Genomic DNA, 12,081 nt, shown 5'->3' with positions numbered 1-12,081 from the left:
GTTATTTGAACAAAGAAGCGTTTACATCAAAATGTGCAAAGAGTTAGCCTGGAATAGAAATGCAGAAAATATATTTGCAAGACATTTTAAAATTTTAGCCTGGCCTCAATCTAGTCAGGAAACTGTCAGAAACAGAAAAATTTTAAATCTCTCCATTTGCTCATTCCTAGTCACACATTTAGGAAGAAAAGAGAACTTGCTCTGAAAACTAATACCTATGCAATATGTTTGCTTCCGGATGCTGGTGGTCGATTACAACTGGGCACTTGGTTATATTACTTAATGTTCTACATCTCTGGCAATGCTACTGCTTTCACAGTGAGCTTCAGGTCTGAAAGCAAGTTTATTTTCAGGTTCAGTCATATGGTGCTTTCCTATAGGAATAGGTTTTATCGCAGGAGTAAATTATTCAAATCTAATTTAACAGACTCAATAATTCTCCTCAGTTTTATCTTGGGCATTTTGTATTCCTTTCCATACACCTAGTGGCTAAGTAACAATTCAATTACTGAAGTCCTTCATCTAGAAAGTGCCGTCGATGTCTGGTAATTCTTATTTTTGTTTGATTTCTTTTTTTCTCCTAGGTTAACACATGCCATTTGGTGTTGACTGAGTTAAAAATCTTGAAATAAGCCTGGCACTGTGTCAGTATGTAGGTTAAGAAATGAAACAAAAAATTTAATAAAATACACACTGGAAATGGAAAATAAGATTAGCAGCGACATTTCTTGTCATGAGGGCATTTTTCGTCTGTGCACACGAAATAAAACAAGCTCAGTGCAGCTGAAGAAAAGAGGAATGAGAGAGATGATATAAATTGAAAGATGAAAAGGCAGAGGGTGAGTGTACAGAAGCACGTGGAGAGCACACAGAGTCAGCTGGCAAGAAAAAGCAGCTCCAAGAACCTCGGAAGGTAAAACCCCAATTAACAGATCAAGTGGCTGAGAAGCAAGTTTTGAAATAAAAGAGCAATAGTATGAGCAGCTTGAAGGAAGACTAAAGGAGCAAGGTGATGAAAGTATGCAAGAGTCTTTGGAGATTATTAGGAATTTTACGCAATTACAATGATGAAGCCATTGTAAGGGAAAATCTCTTTACATATTCTTTAATAAAAGAAAATACCTGCCCAAATCTGTCTGCTTGGACCCTAGTGTTAGATTCTTGTTCTTCAAGAACAAGGTCTGTCTTCTGATCAGATTTGGGTTCATTTTTCCTCTATTCCTCTAAATAATCTTTTTCTGATAAAATATACAAATATATAAACTATAAATAAAATATAAACGATGGAACTGAAGTTTCAAATAAGGTCAAAGAAAATAGACTTAATGGGGAACTCCATAAAACTTACTAGTAACCTGAAATAATCTAACAATGAAATTTTAAAATGAGTTCCCATAAATTTTCTAGATACAGTAATTATAGCTATAAATTTAAAAAAAATTAAAGAAAGAAATTATCTGATTAAACTATTCCATACAATAAGTAAGTTTAGATAAATCAGATAGATATCTATTTGGAGAGCAGGCCTGAGAAAAATTCCCTTTGTCAGTATTGATTAAATGAATCAAATAGTAGGTTTCTACTTAAAGTGTGACAACTACTCATAGACCCTCTTAAAGATTCTCTTTAGGAATCTGCAAGTTAAGTAACAGTACATATACAGTAACAATACATATAGTTAACATTTTTTGGAACTTGTCTATCCTATTTTGTATTCTTGTGCTCCATAAAGAGTCTATATAATAGACTTCTTTAAAAAGAGCACTGTGGATTTAAATTATGTTCATAGAAAATTTTAAAAAGCAGCTAACAATTATTCGGCCCTTGCTATGAAGATGTCTTTATTGCAGCAGAAAAATCATAAGACTGGGAAGTTACCTCCTTACTCTTCTGCCTCCTTTATATTTAGATCAACTAGATTTATATAAACTATTTCTACAGATCAGTAAGAAAAAAATACCTTATAGAAAAATGGTCAAACATAATGAGAGGTAATTCCAAAAGAAAATAAATATTTTAAAAGCTGAATAGCATAACCAGTAATCAAGGAAATAGAATTTTAAAATAATAACATTATAATCATTTAGTATAAATCGTACCTGATTTGGCCCTGGTGAAGACAGATGGTCACTTATGTGTAGGTTCTTTTTTTAAATTTATTTATTTTTTTTATTTCAGCATATTATGGGGGTACAAATGTTTGGGTTACATATATTGCCTTTGCACCACCGGAGTCAGAGCTTCAAGTGTGTCCATCCCCCAGACAGTGCACACTGCATCCATTAGGTGTGTATATACCCCTCTCTTCCCCCCTCCCACCTGTCCAACACTAGATGAATGTTATTACTATATGTGCATTTAATAGGAGAGGGTACTATGGCAGAATGTATCCAACTCAAATGTGAGCATGATAGTGAACCAATAATTCTGTCTCTAGAAATATATCTGTTAGAAGTACTCACTGGTGTACCCAGATATATGAAAAAAACTTCATCAAAGTATAATTTATTAATAACAAAAATGTGGACAAAATTCTCAACCATGAAGAAATTGTAAATAAAATATCATATCTCTATTATGGAAAACTATGAAGTAATTAAAATGAAGAAAATAAATTATATAAAAAGAACTCCAAGATACATTTTAAGTGGGAAAAAAATCAAGTAACAGTAAATATACAAGGAAACTACATTCTTACATTGACAGAAAGAAATGTAAATTACTGCTGAGAAACTAAAAGTAGGCTTTCATGTTTTAATTCTATATCCATCTGGGCTTTAGAATAATTTATAAAGTATTCTTGTATTACACATGTAATTCAAAAGCAATAAAAATATGAAATCTTTTATGGATCTTCTATTTTTCTCAAGAAGTTACGGTGCTCAATGATACATGTAAAATTGTCTGGTTTACTTTTTATATTGTATATGTGTGTTTTTAAATACCTCAGTGAAATTTAAAATTATGAAAAAAACATAATAAAACACACTATATTGGGAAGCGCAGCATGTTTAGAATCACAGAAATATGCGCTTACTCTTTATACAACCTCTTATAAAAATCTCTTGAAATCTGAACCTCAGTTTACCATATTTGAAATCCTATCTGTCCTGCTTGACTTCTTATTTCCATAATTTTATCTACCTTAACTCAACTTCTGGAGTCACTATTAAATTCAAATGGATTCTGTAAAATTAACTTTGTAAACAGCACAGCATTTTATACATGGATAGGTACAGACACACATAGCTATACTGAGAGTATTGGGGAAAAATATAAATCAACTCATTTTTGTGTGTGGGTTTTATATTTCACTTTGTAGGCATACTAGAATCTATAAACAAAACTCAAGATTCAGCTACTTATACTTAATCTTCTACATTTCAAAAATAATGCTGGAATCAAAAATGTTTTATAAATTTTTTTAAAAGCCGTCATATTGTTTCACAAGTCAATACTGAAGCTTTTTTGGGTTCGTATAATCAAAAAATGCTTTGTAAGACTAAACGGAGAAGAAAATGTCTAAGTTTTTACTTATAAAAGATTGCAGATTGGTTACCAGCTTGTTGTAAGTATTGTGTGGCTGTCCAGATTCAAGGTAACCATAATAAGCAGAAAGTATATCTGTGTGTTATTTTAGGTAGAAAAAACCTATTAGAATCATTTATAAAATTGAGTAAATGTTTTTGTTTTAAAACTGCTTAGGTTAAATATCATACGTTATATAATTAAGATAAAAAGATAGATGAGATTATGTAGGTAGGTAGATACATAGGATCAAGGAAACATAAAGTTGCAAGTTCGTAAATTATATTATACTCCATAAAAAGTAAGCCATTTTTGTGTGTTTATCTAACATTTACCTAGCACTTTTCACAGAAAATAACCAGACTAATAAGCAACTTCGAGGCTTGAAAGGTAATGTGCAAGAATAATTTTGGTGGTAAAATATGAATGTTTACTTTAGAAAGTGACAATTAGCTCACAAAGGAAAGAAAATAAGAGAAAGGAAAGAAAAAGGGAAGACAGTAAGAAAATGATTTAGATTGAAGGTTATAGCAGCTGTGCAAATAAAGAAAATGGTGCAATCAACGGTTCACATCCTTCTGATGGATCATTGAAAAGGCTCTATGTAAATAGTTTTGACGTTCAAGCTCCTGTAGAAAATAATGCAGTAAAAAATGCAAGCAAAAAGCTATAAAATATGAAGAATCTTGCAGTCACTTTTCTTCCAGCAGATACAGGCCACTGATCGGCTGATTTATATATTTTAAAAATAACTCAGGATTAATGATTTTTAAAAATGACAAAGAACTGCAACCTTTGATGGAAAAGTGAATAAAAGCTATTAGGCTGATATGCCCTGTTGAATCATGGGTCCTATGCAAATGACAACACAGTGGCCTGGACTTTAGCCTTAATGCTAAATCAAGTCTCCAAATGGAGAAATTTCTCTCACCTTAAGATTTTTTAATAAAATAAAGTAACAAAAGTTAATGGCCTGCCAGATGTTCACCACAGGGAGTTTGTTTCACGGAAATTGAAGGAGGAACTTAATTTTGAATTTATGGGAACATTTCCCCCCCATTTTTCCTTGTTTGTCTCAGGTTGCTTTTCGGCTTTGTTGACCAAAGCCAGAAGTGCCACAATGGGACTCTTTCAATGCTATTCATCTTTGCATTAGAACAAGATGTGTTTAACTTTCCCTTTATTTTGTTTTCTTGCCAGGGTAAAGCCAGGGGTAGCAATAAAATTATCCTGAAACTGACAATTGCGCTGACAATTTTTTATCAGCTCAACAGAAAATGTAGCAAATGAATCAATGAAAATATCATGTAGCATAGTCAGATACTCAAGCTGTAGCATTCTGTGAAACAAGACACTGTTTTACAGCTTCCATATTTAGGGTGTGTGGGTAAGTGTTGTTCATTTAAGCATTTTTGAAAATGAAGTTAAAACATTGCATTTGGGTGGTCTCCAGGTTTCTATGAAGACATAACAGTAGAAGAATCAATTTTTTGAAAGAACTTAAGGAGTGAGGGACCTATGTGCATATGCCCTGGAAAGGGGTTGAAGCAAGAAGGAGAAAGGGCAGGAAAAGGATGGGAGTTGAGAATGAAAGAGGAATAAATGCCTGTTCCTCAGACTATAGAGCCGTATTAATTAATTATTTAAGGGGCATGTTTACCATCCATCTATATGTGGAAATCTATAATAAAGGCTACACTTAGTTCCTACTTTCTTCATCAGTGGCTCCTAAACTTTTGAAGTATAAATAAGATCATCTAAAAACTGGTCTCTTTGGTGAGACTTCTAGACTCCACCAAAGAGAACTTGAATTTTGGAAGGCATCTCGGGAGACTTTCCTTCAGGTGGTATATAATTCACAACTTGCGAAACACTGTTTTAGATTCTTATGACAAAAAAACACAAAGAACTGATAAGATAATTTTACCTAACAACTATGGGTAGCTCTTTTCTTTGATATCAACAAAAATTAGGTCTAGAATTTTTGTATGTATATCATAACAAGCATTTTATAGTCAACTGAAAGAGAAAATAGAAACCTAATAAATATTTGTTGAATATGCAATTGAAAGAATGAATATTTATTCAACATATAATCCCCTGGGTACTCAAATTTTGTAACCTGGGATAAGAAATTCCTGGTTAAAACTGATTAACTTTCTGCACAATTTACAATTTAAAACCAATTGTTGTGTTACCTTAAACAAAAATAAGCAAAAGAAATACATTAGTAGGCAGTACATACTGCTTATGTTTTCTCCATTGGAAGACACTACTCTAATGTACTCACTCTTGTTCATTGGTGGTGAAAGCAACAAAATGCTCAGTATCCATGACTGAAGGAAGGCATACAAATAGAATGAAGAATACATAATTTACCTAAGCAAACTTTCACTTTAACGGCAGTATTTCTCAAAGTTTAGCCCTTTGTACAATCTTTATAATTTTGGCCATCTCCTTTTAAGACATGTCAATGTATCATGGAAAAGAACACAGGTATTTGCTGTAGGCACTACCTGTTGGGGATTAATTTCATTTGTCTCATGAAATCTCTGGCTTGTTTAATTAGCTGTATTTTCCTACACTATATTTAAATTAAAAATCTCAGCTATTAAAGTTAAAAAGTGTTTGTTCATCTACCACCTCAAATTAGCCCATGTTCCAGCAGTGATTTATTCATCACATTTTGGGAAACCATGTTTCAACAAATCAAGTCCTAGAAATAAGTAAGCAGTCCTTCAGGTAATCTCACAGTCACCTATGAATGAAGGGTTCTTCCAAATCTTTCCATGTATAGGAAATTCTTAAAATGTTCAAAATACGTACTTCAACATTAAAAAACCAAGCATTCACTATCTCTTCTCCAATGATCTTTGACAAAGATGATAGAAAAGTGTGACTCTCGGTGTCTTTGTCCGCATCTTCCAAGGCTATCTTAAAGGGGAAGCCAACAGTCAGAAGACAGTAGAGACCTTGGGTCACCATCCATGTTATTTACAGAAAAAAATTAAATCAAACTGATTCACTTTTCCAAAATAATCAGACTAAAATGAGGTGGATATTATTCTCAAATTACTGAAATAATAATCTCTATAACCTTCAGGTGGTTTTTTTGGTGTTTAGTTTTACCTAAGTTATTTCCACTTCATGACTGATTTGAGGGCTTAAAAGAAAACAGATAATTGGGTAAAATGTCATAAACTATGTTAGAAGGCTACATGTTAATATTTTATATCACAGAGTAAAAAACTCAGAAAAAAGAAGAACGTATTGCCCTCAAACTTCAAAACTCTATCCAGTAGCTAACTTTGCATTGCAAATAATATCTACATCTGTAGACATTTGAGAAGCAAAGTTCTAGTAATGCAACATTTTTGTTTCTAATAAATTTTTACCTAGTCTTAAAATAATGAATCAGGTCCATCAAGGAAATTGAAAAATATGTGGATATTATCAGCACTTTGCAATGAAATAATATAGTGAATTGGAAAATGAATGCTTAATTGGATCATGATCTATTAGAGATGTTTGTATTTTTTAAGTAACTTAAAAATGTGAATTTAATCTCCTAAGTGATCCAGCCCTTCCACTTATTTTACCAGAGTTACCAACTGTTCTGCTCTGTCCATGGTAGAGCATAAAGTACAGTCATTTGCATAATCTAGCTTTATATTTTCATTAAAATATAAAGTCCCATTTAAATGGGACTAAAACTCAACATAAATAACTTTATCAAGTTATTATAGTATTTCAGTATTTCAGTTTCCTACCAAGATGGGAATATACAAATTAAATTTGCTATTAAAAATATTATCATTTTAGGTTTAGCTATGATTTTATACAAACCACTTAGTGTATACTGAGAGACTCATATCCTTTTTCAGAACAAGTATTCAAAAAGCCCACAGTTTCCTTGGAGTAACGAAGATAACCAAATGATTAAATTACAGTGATAATGCAGAAATGTATGCGATAACAAAGGAAGGGGCACAGTGTTTCCACAGCAGTGAAAAATAACTTGTGAGATTTCCTGCAAAGCTATTTTAAAACTAACAAGATTCAACAAGTATCTTTTGTTATGACTACTATATAGTTCTAGTAGCTATGAACTAGTGTAGGAGACCATACATGCACCACTAATCATGTGACAGGCTCTTGCTAAGTATTCTACACATAGTATCTTATTTTGCCTTTGTAACAACTCTGTGAAGTAAATATTATTATTTTCCCATTTTACAGACAATGAAGCTAAGGTTTAGAGAAATTAAGTAGGTTATCAGAGCCTTCAAGCTAATTACTAATGGAATCAGACCTCAAACTAAATTGATCTGATTCCAACACCTGAAGACTTGGCCACTAAGCTGTACATCACTTTGAGAGCAAGGTTTTCAGAAATTATAGTTAGAGTCTAAAGCTCCCTGCTTAACCGTTATCACTTAAATTCCAGTGAAATCTGCCTTTGCTCAAAAACAACAATAACACCAACAACAAATATTTATTTTAATACTAAAGCTAAGAATCTCTCCAAAAAGTTGGAGTAATATTTTCATACTCTCCATTAAGATAGTGACATTTATCCTCTGGTTTTATATGTCTCTGTGATGTCTCTATAGTTTGAGAATCTCAGCTAAATGATAGATGAGAATTAGAGGAAAACAAACAGAAAATAAAAGAAAATAAAATTATAAGCAAGAAGAGAAATCCAAACCACAGGAAAATGAAGGTGGAAACACTTGAAGTCATAAACGAAGTTAGCACAGTAATGTCTTATCAACTGCAGCTTTGACTATCATGTTTTTATTTTTTCTATAAGATGGCTATTTACATCTGCATAAAATTTTCTAACTGCATGCATATATTTTGACATTAAATAGTTCTAATCCCCTTAAGCAAAAGACTCTACCGAAATTATTACTTCCCCACTTCTGTGGACCACTTGTAAAAGTCTACAGGATGCTGCAGGTATAAGGTGTCAATTTAAACACCATGCTCTCAATCTGCAGATAAAAGAGTAGCAATATGTGTCCTTCAGGATCTTAGTAATTTGTGAACATGCCAAGCAGTTACACAAGCATTTGGCTGAGACTTGCTAAAAATGCAAAGGAGAATATAAGTGTAAGATACATTAAATTTCAAGTCAGTAAAGGGTGGTTTGAAAACTTTAAAGAAATGCACTCTGCATAATACAAACCTTCTAGGAGAATCTGCCTCAGCAGATTACACCACTTCTGCAATATTACCTGAACACTAAAAATGATACCAGAGAAAAGTTCCCTGTGTGTGTGTATAACCAATGATTTGGGTTCAATGGGATGGATAAATTTAAAGTAGATATTTAACTGAGATTGATCTAGTTTATTTTGAAATGGAATTTTACTAGAATTTTTATTAATATTTACTGAGGTTTAATTTTTTTAATATTTGAAATGTGACCTTTTGTTTGCAGTCTCTTGTTCTTGTCAGCTGTAGTTTCGTTATACACAATACTTTTCAGTAATGTAATCCCTGTGGCTGCCAATGGATTACTGTGCAAAAAAACAGATTCCAGGATGACACGGTATGTTTTGTTAGATGTGGAACATGGATTTGGACCCAAGATTTTAAAAATGCAATTGATTACATGATTCACAGCATCCGGGAGATAATAATAAACCACTGACAGTGAGGACATTCTTTCTCTTCCACACTAGATTTCTCATCCAGGCTCAGAGTATCTGGCGTCATCTCTGATATCTCTCTACTTCAGGTCCCATATTTAATAATCAAATCTCGTAGTTCCACTGTCATGGACCTCTCAAATCAATTTCTTCCTTTCTATTCTCATTGCCACCACCATATTTCAGACTTGCATTACCACAATCTGTTCTGTCACAATACAGGCTTCACGCTAATCAATCCTGAAAATGCCATCAGGTTAATCTTCATAAAATGCAATTCTGGACATGTCACTCACCTGCTCAAAAATTTTCAACAGCTCCCCAGTGCTAGAGAACAAAGTCTATGCTTTTCAGATTAGAATTCAGTATCCCCTGTATTATTATTATTGGTGGATGTTTAGTTTCTTCTTGGGTGGTGAGACCATTGTTTGCCTTTGTGTACATAAAGTAACTGGCACAGAGATTTGCATATAGAAGTCTGTATTCCTTTCTGTAGATTCCACTATGACTCACACACATCTCCCTTTCTTGATGTCATCTTACATTGAATTATCATAGCAGTGTGCTCTCTTATTTATAATTTCCTCTGTACTATAATATTCATTACTTCAGAAATTTTTCTATTATGCTTTCTCAGAATTAAGTATCAGACCTCTCTATAGTAGCCATCACTGTGTATTTTATATTGTTGATATGAGACAAAGAAGAAAAGACTCTCTATTACCTACCTATCTGTGGAGCATAAACTCCCTGAGGTCAGGGGTTGAACCTAATCCATGGTCCTTCTCAACCTGTCTTGACTTCTTTTTCCAATTTCTCAGTAACTTGATACAAGTCCAACACATATGCTCATTTACTGCTGAATGTCCAGCCCTGGAAAAATCAGATCAGAGAAAAAGAATATGAAATGATGTTGTCAAAGGCCCTATCTGTCTGAACTAATTATTTTCCTTTGCTGAGAGTTAGATTACACTGCTGCATGAACAGTCCCCCTACTCTGGGTTGTTTGTCAGGGCTGCCTCTCTGCACAGAGAATGATTGCAGATGAATCTCCACGTGGGTAATTTAGATGGGAGATCACTTATCAGAACACTTGTGTTCAATTCAGAACTAAAAATACTATTGGGGCCCCATAAATGTTAAATAGCACTAAGAATAATAATAACTAATCTCTTTCTAGTACATGTGCTCCTGAGGACACACACTCGAATTTTTCCCAATTACAATTCAAGAACATTCCAGGTCCCTTCATTCAGGATCATTATTCAGGCTCTTTTTTGGAAATGTTTTATTCAGGTTGCACAACTCTTCTCCACACTCTTTGATTTAGAATTCAGCTCTCTAATAATGAGTGGAAATTGGGATCCAAAAGAGAAAAATACCATTTTCTTAAATGATAAATGCTACAGAAACACATTGTCTTAATCTGAAAAAAAGAAAGAAAAAACGAAGCTCTGAAACAGTTTCTAAACTGCCAAAATGCTAGACCTTTGAAAACAAAGAGAAAAGGCAAATTAAAATACAACTCAACTCTATTTTTTGTAAATATCCACGATCACATCTGTAATATTACAGCCTAATAACATGAGTAACATCAAAAAATGTGCTGAGAGCATTTTAGCAATAGTCTCTAGGCAAATGTACAACCAGAGGAGACAAGCATTTTGGGTATAAGTAAAAAGTAGAAAGTACCGGTTTTTGTGGTGGTGGTTGTGGTTATTGTCGTTTCTGGTGATAACATAGATTAAGGCCTGATCTCAACTGGCTGGCTTTGCTCAACCCTTTCCCTGTAGTTTACTCTCCTATTCATACCTGAGGACAGCTGGGGCAGCCTGTAAGCACTGTGGTGACATCTGAGCAAGAAAGCTTTCAAAATAAATCAACTTTGTCTCTCCCCAGCTCAGAGTTGTGCACCTCATTGTGAGACTTCCCTATATTTAACTGTGGAGCAGGCTGTTTTGCTTTGACTCCTTCATCAACCCAAGTCTAAGACATACCTGTATGGCCATTCTTGGGAAAAATAAAAATGAAAACAGCCAGTCCTGGAACATCTGAATACCATAAGTTCAGAGTGCTTTGAGGGTCCTATTGAGGCAAGGGGAACTCAGAACTGAGTGACTGCTTGCTGATGGAGACGTGTAGGACACGGTAGCCACAGAAGCCATGTAAGACAAGTGTCTCAGTGGGAAAATCTGCCAGACCAACAATGATTTGCCCAGGAAACAGCGACATATTTAGAGCCATCCTATGTTTAAATGACCGCCATGACAAGAGCTGTTAAGTATTAAGCAGGTGTGTGCTGTCCGTGATTGCACTTGGATCTCCCAACTTAGTAGCGCGTCAGTAGAACTAATGACTGAGGCAGATAAAGTGGCATACTTCCTGCATGGATTAAGGTTCTGTAAGCAAGCCAAAATAAAGTGCTGCACACCTGCCACATTTGAGAAAACGGAATTGTAATTCCTAAGATGCTTATCTAAACTTTCTGGTCTTAAATTCTCAAATGGATCAGCTCAGAAAGATTTCAGATATGTGGAGGTTAGAGAAAATCACAAAAAGTTCTGCAAGCATTTACCTATTCAGAATCCCTTGCTCATGCTAGCTTCAAAATTACTTTTGCTGTGGCTCCTGCACGTGTGATCTGATAAGATCACTGACATAAATTAATTACTGTGAAATAGAACAAAAAAGTGACCCAGAATGAATAAAACCTTGATTTAAAAAACTCTAATTCCAATGCTCTATACTTGTGTTAAATTTTAAAATATATATATACATATATACACAAACTCTATTTTTCAGGTGAAATAAAAACTTAAAAAACATTTTGAAAATTACTCTCAAAATTTTAAGCTCCTTTTTAAACATTATCTTTTCATTCTTTTTTGTTTTTATG

This window comes from Eulemur rufifrons, chromosome 17 (assembly GCF_041146395.1).
Source record: "Eulemur rufifrons isolate Redbay chromosome 17, OSU_ERuf_1, whole genome shotgun sequence".
In the NCBI taxonomy this organism is placed as follows: Eukaryota; Metazoa; Chordata; class Mammalia; order Primates; family Lemuridae; genus Eulemur; species Eulemur rufifrons.
This window is presented reverse-complemented; position numbering follows the sequence as displayed.